Source organism: Peromyscus eremicus, chromosome 10, assembly GCF_949786415.1.
Source record: "Peromyscus eremicus chromosome 10, PerEre_H2_v1, whole genome shotgun sequence".
NCBI classification, from domain to species: Eukaryota; Metazoa; Chordata; class Mammalia; order Rodentia; family Cricetidae; genus Peromyscus; species Peromyscus eremicus.
The window spans coordinates 87,161,413-87,174,608 of record NC_081426.1 but is presented as its reverse complement, the minus strand read 5'-3'; positions in this window follow the sequence as shown (position 1 = coordinate 87,174,608).

The window sequence follows — 13,196 nt, the reverse complement described above, 5'->3', positions numbered from 1 at the left end:
TTCCTCTTGGAGTTTTGTTGGAATAGTAGGAAGCAGTACTCAGTGACTGGCACATGACTCGTTTTTAGTAGAGACTCAATTCCTTTCAGACCAAATTATCCCAAATGTGGACCATGCTCTCCCCACTCAGTCCCTTCTCAAAGCACTGCTCTGTTGTTTGGATTTTGCCCTTAGCCACCACCCCAGGAACAACCCTGTAGATAATAACACATACTTCCAGAGCGGTTGAGAGGCTTCACGGAGATCATGTGGGTGATCTTCGCCGGGCACAGAAAACATAATAGCTTTTGTGATTAATAATGAGAACCTAATTGTGAAATTCAATAGGCACTGGAAACTTACTCTTTGATTTCCCCTGTGAATCCATGTGTTCCCTCCCCTTCCTGCCCTGTCTCAGTTGTGTGAAATGTTCTCATGTCTTCATGCTCTGCCTTGAAGCAATGCCACATTGAGAAGAAAATTCTCGATTCTTCCTGCTTAAGGTGGTCACTGTGACCTGTCAGTACCTTAAGGCCATAGTACTGTTTCCTCTAGTCAGAGCTCTCAGTGTGAGAATTCCACCCCCTTTCTCTCAGTATCCCCAAGGACCTGCCTCCCTCAGGCCTTTAACTCCAGTACATGGTGTATATTTCTACTGCAGTTTGTTGCCCTGTAACTTATATAGTCCTTATAATTGGCGGAAATGGCTACATACCTTCTATGTCTTCACATCTTTGTAACTGAATGAACCTTCACTTCTCTGAGCTTGTATTTTCTCCTCTGGGCCCAATAGCACACGGCTATAATCCTAGGACTCAGCAAAAGCTATATAGGAGTTCAAAGCCACCCTGGTCTACATAGCAAGACTAAGACCTGTCAGAGGAGAGGGGGAAGGGATGGAGGGAGCAAGGAAGGAAGGGAGAGGACTATGAATGATGGTGGTCTGGGATAAAGAGGGTAGTGGGGGTGGGGAGAAAATATTAACATAGGGCCCAGCATATACTCAATGCTTAGGAAGAGCTGGTTGATATGCCATCCTTTGTTGACTCCCATGGGAAGCCTTACCCTTTCTGAGGAGTAGATGGTGGGGGGGGGGCAGAAAGGAGGTGGCAGGGGGAACGGGAGGAGAAGAGAAATGGTAGTTGGTATGCAAAATAAGTTTAAAAGCTTTAATAATAATAAAAAAGAGTTGGCTGAGACCTAGGAGAATTGCCTGTCAGTTTTTGTCACAAGCAGATATCAGATCACACTCATCTCTGTGTTTCAGTGACCATTTATTAGATTCAAAACAAGGAAAGTATCCAGGCGTTAAACATATGAAGTGATCCATCCCTACCAGGGGCTGTCAGCTGTAAGACTAGAACAGAATCGGAATGTGAGAACCACTGAACCAAGTGGACACCACCATGAGAATCCAAATCTTAAATCACTCTAGGCTCATTTCCACCATACCCGGAGAAAGGTGGAGCACAGAGGAAAAAGGGGAATCCAGGAGCAGGGTGTCGAGCCAAGACAAGCACAGGCACCTGTGCCGATCTTGTGAGCAGCTCTTGGGGAGCTGATTTGAAAGCAAACTATCCCCTCATCAGCACCCCTGGGCTTGCCACTGAGATGCTTCAAGACAGTGGGACACTGCTTTCTGTTGTCAGGGCCACAGAATCTCAGATCTGGTCCTCTAAATTGTTTCAGAATGTTGGTATCTTTTGATGCCTGCTCTCCCCAAACAATAAATAACTAGATCATAGGCTTTCTAATTCTGGCCAGCCTCCAGTTTAGGATTTATTGATTTATGGAGGGTTCAGAGCTTTTCACACAGAGTAACTTCAGAGCTAAATACACCATTGGTACAAATGTCTTGTATCTGATTTCTCTATTGTGTCAGATTAATTGAGTTGTTTTGAATTTTAATAATAGGACATTCCTCATATACTAGTGTTACTGTTACAACTAACTGCTGGGCCAGGGACACATTGTCCTTTCTTTCCTAAACGCAAAGAGTTAAAGAAAGGTTTTCTCATAGCTGCAAGCCACAACAAAACCCAGTTTGAATTTTAGTGGAGTCTGTTGAATTGAACTTTACTTTTGGCTGCAAAAGCCTATATCTGTATGTGTATAAGTGCACTGTGCATAACTTTTCTTTTGACATTCTTGGACACTATGTGCATTCATGTGCTAAAATCTTCCCATCAAAAATCATTATTGAATACTCACATACTGTGGAACACTATGCACTGAGTACATACTGACGTGACCATTAGTGTTTTAAAATTAGGCCAGTTGTGAAAATCTACACAGATTTTTCACAAGATTGGGCCCACTATCATTTCTCTGTGGGTGGGAAGGAGGGCTTTTGAGGAGCATGGGCAGCACATGACGCCCCACAGCGCTCCCTGTGGATATGTAAGTGGTTAATGATTTTTGGGCAAGGGCTCTTCTTTAGTGATGTAGCCACTGGTAAATTTCACATGCTCTTGTAGGTAGCCCCTTACTCATGCTGCTATAAGTGACCACAATTTAATGTTGTGGTTCATAGACCTGGACTTGGATGGGGTTGGATTTTTTGGTCTGTCATTGGTACCCTGGAGTGAACGAATACTCATTTGCTCCTACAGCCCCAGGAAAAGTTAACATAGAGTTAATGTTATGTAAGGCTGTATTTGCAGCTGTGGGTTCTGGTTCCTATCTTTTTTTTATTTTTCCTATCTTTGTTTCATCTAGCCAGTAAATATTTTGTATCTATTTTGATCGTGACAGTTAATTTAGTGTCAAGAATTTGAAGATGATAACATGTGGTCTCTTCCTGGGAAAACTTAGTCTACTGGAGACATTAGATAGCTTATTAATTAACTTTGGAAATATTGGTGTAATTTTGATTGACTGAGTCCTTTTTTTCCCCTGCATACCACAGAAGACACACTGCATGGAGAAGATGACATTTGAACAGTTTTAAAGTGAAGCAGAAGGTTTTGCAAGAGATTTTTGGATAGCATGTTCAACACAGAAGAACATCATCATCCACATAGAGCATATCCAATACTGAGAGAGATATCTTCACTGGAGTGCAAGAGGCCACGTTTATGGAATTATCTTGGCCCCTTGCCCAGTGTTTCTCACTACTTACTTCCTTAAGTCACACTGACTGTGTGCTTGTATTTAGCTGTCAGAGTAGCTACAGATGATATGCTTGGCTTTGACTTCTCTATGGGGCCTCAGCACCCACTTTCAGTAAATTTGTGGATAACCTGTTGATGTCATGAATTTAGCATATGGAAAAATGAAATTCATCATTTCTACCCTCCAAGCATACTCTTGCCTGCAAACTCTTATGACTGATCCCATTACCCTTTCAGCCACCAGGTCCCATGTCATGGTCCTTATTTGATTTTTCTCAGATTGTCACATGGGGTCTCCAATTGGCACTTGGTTTTCTTCTCTCCAGCTGTGCTTGATTTCTACTGCTTGCTGGATAAGCAGTTACCACAAGTTTAGAGGCTTAAACGATGCACATTTATTATCTCCCAGGTCTATGAGAGGACAGGTGTGCTCAGCTGAGTTCTCTGCCCAGGGTCTCACAGGCAAATTGTTGGCCAGTTTGGTGTTTTCATTTGAGGGCTCCAAAAAAAAATCCCCTTCCAAGCTCATCCGTTTTCAGCCATTTCTGCCAGTCGTGAGACTGAGGTCTCATCTAGCTGTTCACCACGGCTCATATAGCTCCTGGAAAGCCCTGGACATTTCTGCTGTGTGTTCCCCTCCATGTTTATCTAGCAATGAAGAATTTCTTTCATGTTTCCTGGAGTATTTCCACTCTCTTTCTACAGAAAACAAAAACAAAACCCCCAAACAACAACAACAACAAAAACCAAAACCCCCAAACCATATTCTTTTAAAGAGCTTACCCGAGGCTAGGCTAGCAATGATTATCTCCATCTTTTAATGTCAACTTTGGCATGTGATGTAAGCTAATCATCTCAGTGGAATGCTCTCAGATCCATGGCCTCTTCCCACTCTAAATGGAGGGCCCCTTTAAAGGTCACAGGTCACTAGGAGCCATTTTAGTGATACCGACTATATAGTATCCAAGTAGCCAACTATTAGATTTATGCTCTCCAAACAGTCCATTCTTGCTATAAGCTTTCTTCCAAAGGCAATATGAAACTGCACATAACAGACTACATTAAAAAAAAAAATCAAATCAAGCCCTCAGGTTCTACTCAAACTTTTCCGATTTCCCCTCCACCTTGTTTTTTATTGTTTCTCCCTCTTTTTCACACACTTCCAATATAGCAGTCATAGTGGACGGCTCCTGCCGGCTTTTCCCACTTGCTGGCTTCCTTTCCCTGATTTGTCTACGGCGACTCATCCGTACTTCTCCTAAAGAACCCAGGAGAGTTTGCTTACACAGCTAGTTTACTTTTCCAAAGCAAAACCCATTTATTTTAAAATAATAATAATAATGTAAAACATACCTGCTCCCTATTGGTGAGGGATATCAGGATCTAACCTCTGACTTTACCCCTGATCCATTGTTTTCTGGTGGGTTCTTCTATCCACAGGAATGTTATTCTCACTCACTCTGGCCCAAGCTTAACATGAACTTCATCCCCTCTCAGTCCTAGCATTGACACATTGGAACTTGCAAACACAATTTGCTAAAGGATCATGGGAATAAGCATACTATGGTAGTTTGAAAGAAAATGGCCCTCAAAGGGAGTGGCACTATTAGAAGGTGTGGCCTCATTGGAGTGGGTGTGGTCTTACTGGAGGAAGTGAGCCACCATGGAGGTGGGCTTTGAGGTCTCATATATTTTCAAGATACCAGTGTTTCAGACCACTTCTTGTTATCTGTGCAAGATGTAGAACTCTCCAGCACCATGGCTGCCTACACACCACAGTGTCCCATCATGATGATAATGGACTAAACCTCTAAACTGTAAGACATCCAAATAAATGATGTCCTTTATAAGAGTTGCTGGGGTCATGGTGTCTCTTCACAGCAATAAAAACCCCAACTAAGACATGCACCATATATCAACATACAACTATACAATCTATCTTACATGATGTTTTTCCTCTTGGTTTTCTGTTTTTTTAAAAACATGACTTAGGAAAATGTGTGTGTGTGTGTGTGTGTGTGTGTGTGTGTGTGTGTGTGTCTGTGTGAATGTATGCCACATTTGTGGTTGCCTGAGGAGGCCATAGACAGCATCCATTCCCCTTTGGATTTGGGTCTTCTGGAGAATAGCAAATGCTCTTATCCATGGAGCCATCTCTCCAGCTCTGGTTTTCCATTTTTTGAGTGTTTTTCTTTGCAGTCTTTGTCTTCTCATAATTTTTGCAATATCACTAGATGCTAGACACCACTACCTGCTGGTGATACAGCTGTGAACAAACTGAAACTTTATGTGTGTTGTAAGTCTAGAGTCAAGACAATAAGACACAGACTGAGAGGCAGATGTTTCTCTACCATGTATTCACAAATCTTCATTGAGTGCGTCTTATGAAACATGCACACACTATTCTAGATGCTCTCAAAAGACTTCCCACACTGAGCTTAGAGTCTTAAAATGTGGAGAAGTTCCCACAGATTAAAAAAGAGAGAACTGCATAGAAACACCATGAAGATAATAAATCAGAGTTGCAGGATCAAGAACGCTGTGGGAATAGAGGACAGTTCTGTGATACTGAGGTCAAGAAAGGCCTCCTGAGTAAAGTGTTTGAAGGGAAACTTAAGTGATTTGAAAGGCAGGTATAAAAGGCTCTGGAAGAAAAGTGTTCCAGACAAGCATAGCAAGGGGCAAGAATGGCCTCCTGGGCATCTTCCAGTGACCATTCTCCACTTCTGCTTGCTAAGGACCATTTACTGACAATCTCTCACTTTCTAGAAAATTTGCACACAAAATTACACCTCTTGTATCTGTTCTCCGAAGAACACCAAATAAGAATGGAAGGCAGTCTTGGGTGTGGGAAGAACTGGTTGCATTCTCACTTCTATTTACTTTTGTTAATCCCAAATCCTTATCAGCAGGGATTATTCATCTAGATTCTCTCCTCATTGCCTTCTACAGGGTTCCTTCTATAGAGTTACCTTCTAGAGTGATATTTATACATTCTGTAGGGCTATTTGCTGAGCTGAATTAAATCAAATAATGATGTGTGGAATGGGTGTCATGTTAAATCTGCCAAACACATTTGTTTATCTTAGGAAAATCTATTGAATTAAAATAACTTTTATATTTTTATAGAAAAAAAATGATATGATTTGCCATTTGTTTACTTTCTCCTTTTATAAAATTCCCTCAACTTGTTTTCAATTAAGGCATTCCTTAAAGTTTTAATGATATGAAAATTAAAGATGACTAAACAAATATAATAAGAAAGAAGAATTAGTCAGTTCCTTGAGGGCATAAACTGTGTTTTATATATTTTCACATCACCCATAGTCACAGGACTCAAACAAAACCAAAATTAGCATTTTAGAACATACTTTCCACTCACACTTTTTCTTTGCCTAGGGTGTAGAATATTTCTGTGTGTTGATTATATCTTTATAATCATATAGTATTTTGATTTTTCTAGTTAATTAAAAATAGAAATTATGAGGGCAACAAACCTCTTTCTATGTTATTTCATTATCCTTCTTCATTAACAAATTGGAACAACATGCACACTAAGTTTAAAACTGATCAGCATACTTGACTGTACTTTTCCTTTATGTTACTGAATCCCACATTTTCTAAGTCTTATTCCTAATTAATAGTGCCATGAGAATTTATCACAACATCCATCAACAAGGTAAAAGTTGACTTCCACGAATTGTTTGTTCCCATCAGTGGAGTGTTTCCAGTCAAGCCGGAGTCATATCAAGAGAGACTCGCAAGGTGAGCCTACCTGGAGGCCTTTCTTCTGTGTTCCATTAACTGAGGAGCCTGGCCGGGTTAGTTCAGATGCTAGCACAGTTCTCCCCATACTGCGTCTGTGGGCTCTGCATTGAGGAACCACTCACCAGCCTCCTCAGTGTCTCCCTGAAGACTGTTCAGGTGCTACATTTTTATCTAAAATCTGTCCTTACATTCCTAACAGTCTCTAAAAGGCCTTCTTGTAGCAGTGGTTCTCTCTTTCTGGCTCTGTCTGTCTCTCCCTGTCTTTACAGCAGGTTCTGTACAGCAGCTGTTTTAATATGATTCTTGACCTTTAGAACTGGTTCCTTGAGGAGGGATTTTCTTCTTAGAGCCCCTCTCTCTGCTGTCACCTCAGTCCTTTATTGATAATGTCCTGAAATCAGTTTCAAAACAGGAACACATAAAAAAATATTGTATACCTGGCAACTGTGTTGCACATCGTTGGGTGACCATTTCCGTTCTTATTTCTGCAGTGGTTTCTCACATGTGGGAGTGGTTGGAAGACACACACAGGGATGAGTCCCGCAGTGATCTCTCCTTCACAGTCTCCCTGTTCTCATGTTCAGACTCCTCTCTTTACCCTTCTCCATGTTGTTAATATTTTTTTTCTCCTCTTCATCTTACCAACACTGTCTATAAATGCAGTGGGGCCATAGAGGGAGGAAGGTACTGATCCTCCCAGAACTGGAACTGAGTCACTGGGGGAGGTGATCTCATCCGAGATCCATTCATTAGCATGGTGGCCTCTGCCTTTTCACCCTCATGACTTTGGGTACAGCTGCTTGGATGACCCACATAAAACCTTAACAAGATCAGTTAAAGTAGTTGAGGTACGATGACAAAGGTTTTAGATACACAGATGGACGGGAGCGTAGAAATGATAAAAGCCGTCACCGCAGACCATCTTATGCTCTACCTTTGCTTCCGAGCTTCCAGGTGTATCTCTAGCATTTCTTCCTTGGGGGAAGTCATTTTAAACTGCCCCCGGATATCTGCCCACAGAAAAATAAACAGCTTTCCTTGACCACAAATGATCGTCTACCAACAACTCCTCCACCCTGTTTTTCAATTCTTGAACTCTGAGGTTAATTCTTGCCTTATAAAATTAAGATCAAGATAACTCTGGCATGGAGCCAAACCCTGCAAACAAGTTCTTTTACTGGGCAATGAAGAGTGATTGCACAAATGCTATATAAATATTTCAAGTATCCATGTTGTCAATCCTGGTAACTATTGCTGTAAACAGGGCAGAAGCTCTGAACAGTGCTGGGGGAGCTCCATAGGCTTTGAGTGGAGGAATTACAATGGCGTGGAGACTGACAAATCCTGCACTCTCCAGGTCACAGGAGCAAGGGTGACTGCTGTTCTCTTTCCATAATCCTACTGTCTTTGTTCAACATGCAATACATTTTTATTGAATTGCTTGTTTTGAAAGTAGTACAGATAAAGGGAATTGTACTGACCTTTGTAGTTGGTTCGCTATATATTTTTGAATTTTAACACTTCAGATTTGTCAATTCGAATTCATTGGCAAGAATTTACTCCAGCAAGTGTCTGTCCTGTTGTGGTTGTTCTTGTTTTAACTACCCTAATGCAAGGTTCCCTGGAATGAGACCCAGGGATAGAATCCAACCTGAACTATCAACCCTGTCCTGATCAGCCAACTTCAGATCTCATTGTTTCATGCAGGCTTTCTGTACAACTCCAGACTGTTAGGATGTGGTGCATAAACATGTGAGAGCTAGTAACAGCATGAATGGGCATTTGAGCACACTCCTCTCTCTCCTCAGAACCAACTTCCTGAGGGGAAGAGTCACTCACTCCCTGTGCCAGGAATGCGCTTGGCCGGTTTGGTAAATCACTATTGAATGGTGGCTGAAAGGCCACCGAAGCAAAGTTGGTGACACTTCATTCTGTTATGTCAAGGAAAAGGACGATAAAAAGAGAGAAATTTCTTTTTTTCTTCTGTTTTCTCCTGGTTGTAACTTTGTGCTTCACATTGATAGCAGACATTTGTTCCCTTCTGGCAGAATCAAATTCCATTTTGTGTCTCCTGCAGAAGAAATGAACTTCTCTTTCAGTGATACAATGACTAAAGACTGCTTTCAGCACTTTTTCTCTCTAAATTCAGTTGTTGTTTATAATGCAAAACTCTTCTTTAAATCATCAGCATGATGCATGTCCTAAAGACATGGGAGTGATTGTCAGACCTGAAGTTCTTAGCTCCAACCTTTCTCTTGAATCACATATAAGAGATTTTCTATTTCAAATTATTTCAGGATATCAGCTACAAGTCACAATAAAAGGGCAGAGGCAACTAAGATATTTCCTGGTGGCTTCAAACTGTTCTGTAAGAAGGGATTTCAGCTGTTGTCAATCCCCTTAGAATTATCATAGAAAATGTCTGTCTGTTCTGCATGGTGAAAGAGATCTCACCAGTGCCAGGATTTGTATTGTGTTTCCAGACGATGACAGGAAACAATTCACTTGTACATAAGATGTGGGCACAAAGAACAGACCCACAAAATGTGAGAAACCTTCCCTCCCTCCAAGGAGGGCACAGACAGAAACACACCATCCCAATGTCACACTCAGGCAGCTCCTTTTGCCTTGACAGGAAGTAAGACTTTCCATTCTGACTGACACAGAGGGAAGTTTCTCAAAGGAGATGGTCTCCAGGACAGAAAGGTGCAGGGGCGCAGGGCCCCTGTGTAGGACACTCTGTGCTCTAGGGAAAGGAGCAATCCTTACATCAGAGAGTCAGAGAATTCATTTCTTTGGCTCTTGTCATCCATCCAGCCTTCAAAAGTCCCCTAATAAAAGAGAGATATTCCTGGGAAGGCTAACTAACACCTTGAGTATTATCAACCGGTACCAGTTAACACCTTGAAGGACACTTAGGAAACCTGCCAAAAGTTGTTAGAGAAGGAAAGGGGAAGTAGGACCAGTGCCCAGTGGGAAGGACTGCTGCCCTACTTGCTGTCAAGTCAGGATCAGCCTTGTTCAAGGTCTCAGAAGTGGACTCTGTTTTACCCCAGTGGCCTTGGACGAGTGAGCTCCTTCAGCTAAGCTAGTTTCTAGTTTACCTGTTAATTGGAGGGCATAATTATTTTTTATCTCATGAAGGGTGTTGGGAGAATTTATGGCCTAATAAACATTGGAGATTTTCAATGTGAGGCAGTTCACAAGTACAAAGTATTATTACTGGCTTTATGACGGGACTGTAAATGGGTTTAGGTAGCCCTGGAATTCTGATATTCAGTGAAATTATTTTATCTGTACCCTGCAGAGAGGTGGGTCTAGCTGTGACTCTTACCAGGCCATGGTAGAAGTCCTACTAAATATTGATGGCTACAGATTGGGTCCTCGTGTAAGGGCAGTGCTGTTGGGTTTCATTAGCCAGCACAGGTGTTTTATGGCATTTCTTATCTGTGAGTAATATCCGAATGCAGAGCCTAGCCCAGCTCAAAGTCAGTCTGAGTAGGGACTTTTATTTTTCAATCCTGTGAAAAAGTAAGTTCATCTTTTCTTTCTCGATAGCCATCACTACTATCTCTATTTTCAATAGCAAGACATATTGGCCTTGGAACTAGTTTAGAGTTACTGCTTGCTTTGCTCTTTGCACACATTAAAAAAAAATGGGCCTAGAATAGCTAAGATGACTTTTCATTCCACACTTATTAAAGAATTCACAATGATTCCCCAGGGACCAACATCTGACATTTGAACTTCTCATTCCAAAGTTCAAGAGCATTTATCAGTCCACTCCACACTGTCAGCTTCGTTTTCATTTCCATTTTCCCATAAATTTAGTCCATTGAACCCATTTTCCCAACCTCTGGTGTAAGCCCTATGATTCTGAGGGCAATGTCAGAACTTTGAAAAGCATTTGGTAAGGAGTGGTTGTTGAGTAGGGTCATTTAATGCATGGATAATTAATTGCAAACCTGAAATCCTTCCCTCTTTTTGTCCTCTAATCTGTATTTCTCCAGTTTGCAAAACTTGCTTCCTCAGACATCTTTCTGGTTTAGTGTGATACATCACTGGATACATACTGTGTACTTCATTCCAGGCTCTCCATGACCAAGCTCATATGTTTGTGCTGATCGTTTTATTTAATCCTAATTTGCTGCTTAAAAAACGAGTGTTTGTGGTTTAATGTATACATGTTTTATATATGAGAAAACAAACTTAGATGTCAGATCTGGGCCTTGGATTTCTTCCAACCTAAATGTGATCTTATTAACTTAACTATCTCTTGCTTAATGGAGGGAGTACTTATTTCCCATTTACTGACCTTCCCTAAGGTGCAGGTCCTCTGTGTAACACACAGACACACACACACACACACACACACACACACACACACACACACACACTAGTGCAGTGTGAAGTTAAGATTATTTGACTTGTAAGTATCTGGATCACTTGTACCAGAGATCACCCGAAGAAATCTGGAAATCCACATATTATTGTTCCTTTTTACTGGGCAATGTGCTGCCAATGGTACTACATTAGAAGATCATGGCCACTTTGCCTAGACTACTCTGGTCTTAGTATGCCTTATATAACCCATGTCTTATGCAACCCAGGATGGCTGTTTTAAAGTTTTCAGGTTTTTTTTTTTCTAGAGCATTAGAAAAAATAAAGGCACATGCATGCATGGGGGAGTTGAGAATATTAAAAATTAAGAAGAGTCTACAAAATCTAAAACTTTTTGAGTCCCAACAAATGTTAAAGAGACTTTCAGACCCTGCCTTTCTTAAAGTTTCAGCTTTGGATTAGGGATGATCAATTGCTGAGACCTATGCAAATACTCCAAAATCCAAGACTCCAGAAAAAAAAATGCTCAACTCATGAGCATTTCATACACCTAGACCTGTAATCTGCATCTACCCATCTACCATCTATCTATATAGGAATACACCACACACCAACACACACACACACACACACACACACACACACACACACACACACACACACACATAGAATTCTCCCTCTTGGATACACTCTCTCTGGTTCTCCCTCCTGCTACACTCCTGATCTTCTTCTCTCATTCATAAGGATTTAGCTCATGTTCCTGTGGGGATGACAAATCCCAAACTGGTGGGGCAAGCAGGCCCGGAGTATGGAAGCCAGAAAAGGAGTGGCATATTGTGGTTTGAGACAAAATCCTTCCTTCCTGAGAAAACCCCAGCCTTTGCTCCTAATACCCTCACTAGGACATCAGGGTAATCTGCTCTATTGAAAGACAAACTGAGTCTACATGTTGATCTCATTTACCAGACACGAGCCACACAGCAACGTTTAGATTTGGTTTTGATGAAACAATTAGGCAACATAACCTAGTGAAGCTGGTGTGAAATTAGCCATCATAGAGTCCTTTCTTACCGTCACTACAGAGTTCCTCGCAACTTGTGATGTCTCCAACACCACAATCATGAAAAAATGATGGATATAAGATAGTTCAGGAATAAAATGGACAAAACTGTAGATAATATTATGTCCTCTTCCGCACCTAACATATAAAGATGAAACATCCACGAATTTGACTTAGAATTGTGAGTTACAGGTGCTGAAATAGATGCCTTCCAATCAGATGATGTCTAGTCCTTCTGAAAATGTATATGAAAGTACAAGGCAGGTGGAGAAGGTCACTCTCTATGCACTGTATGTGTCATCAATGGGAAAATGATTATCTTCTAAATCTTGTATCTTTAAAGGTGAACCAAAGAACAGTTAGGGTAGAGAAGCAATCAAGAACAAAGCTGATGGAGTCAGAGTTTAATTCAAGTTATGATGCTGCTATTACATCTTAGACAACCTGGGTAAGCCTGGAAATTTGTAGGATATACATGTACATATTAATCTCTAAATATTCTAGGATATAAATACAACACACACACACACACACACACACACACACACACACACACAAATCATTGAATTACCCTTAGTGGTTTGAAAGACTCTGTTAACAAAAGGTATTGCTATTTCAGCATGTAATCAAATTCTTTTTAAAATTGCCTCTAAAACAGAAAGAGATACCTGGTTCAGTCAGTATGGCACTTTCTGTGCAGACATGAGCCTCTGAGCACCATGTCAAAGTAAAACATAGCACCGAGTGTCTGTGATCCCAGCACGGGGGTGGTAAAGACAGGATGGTGTCTGGAGGTTGCAGGCCACCCAGCCTAGCTAATCAGTGAGCACCAGTTTCAGTGAGAGACCCTGTCTCAAAAACTATGTTGGAGAGTTTTTTAGGAAGACACCTGATGATACCTTCTGGCTTCTACATGCATGCCTGTAATCTGCACA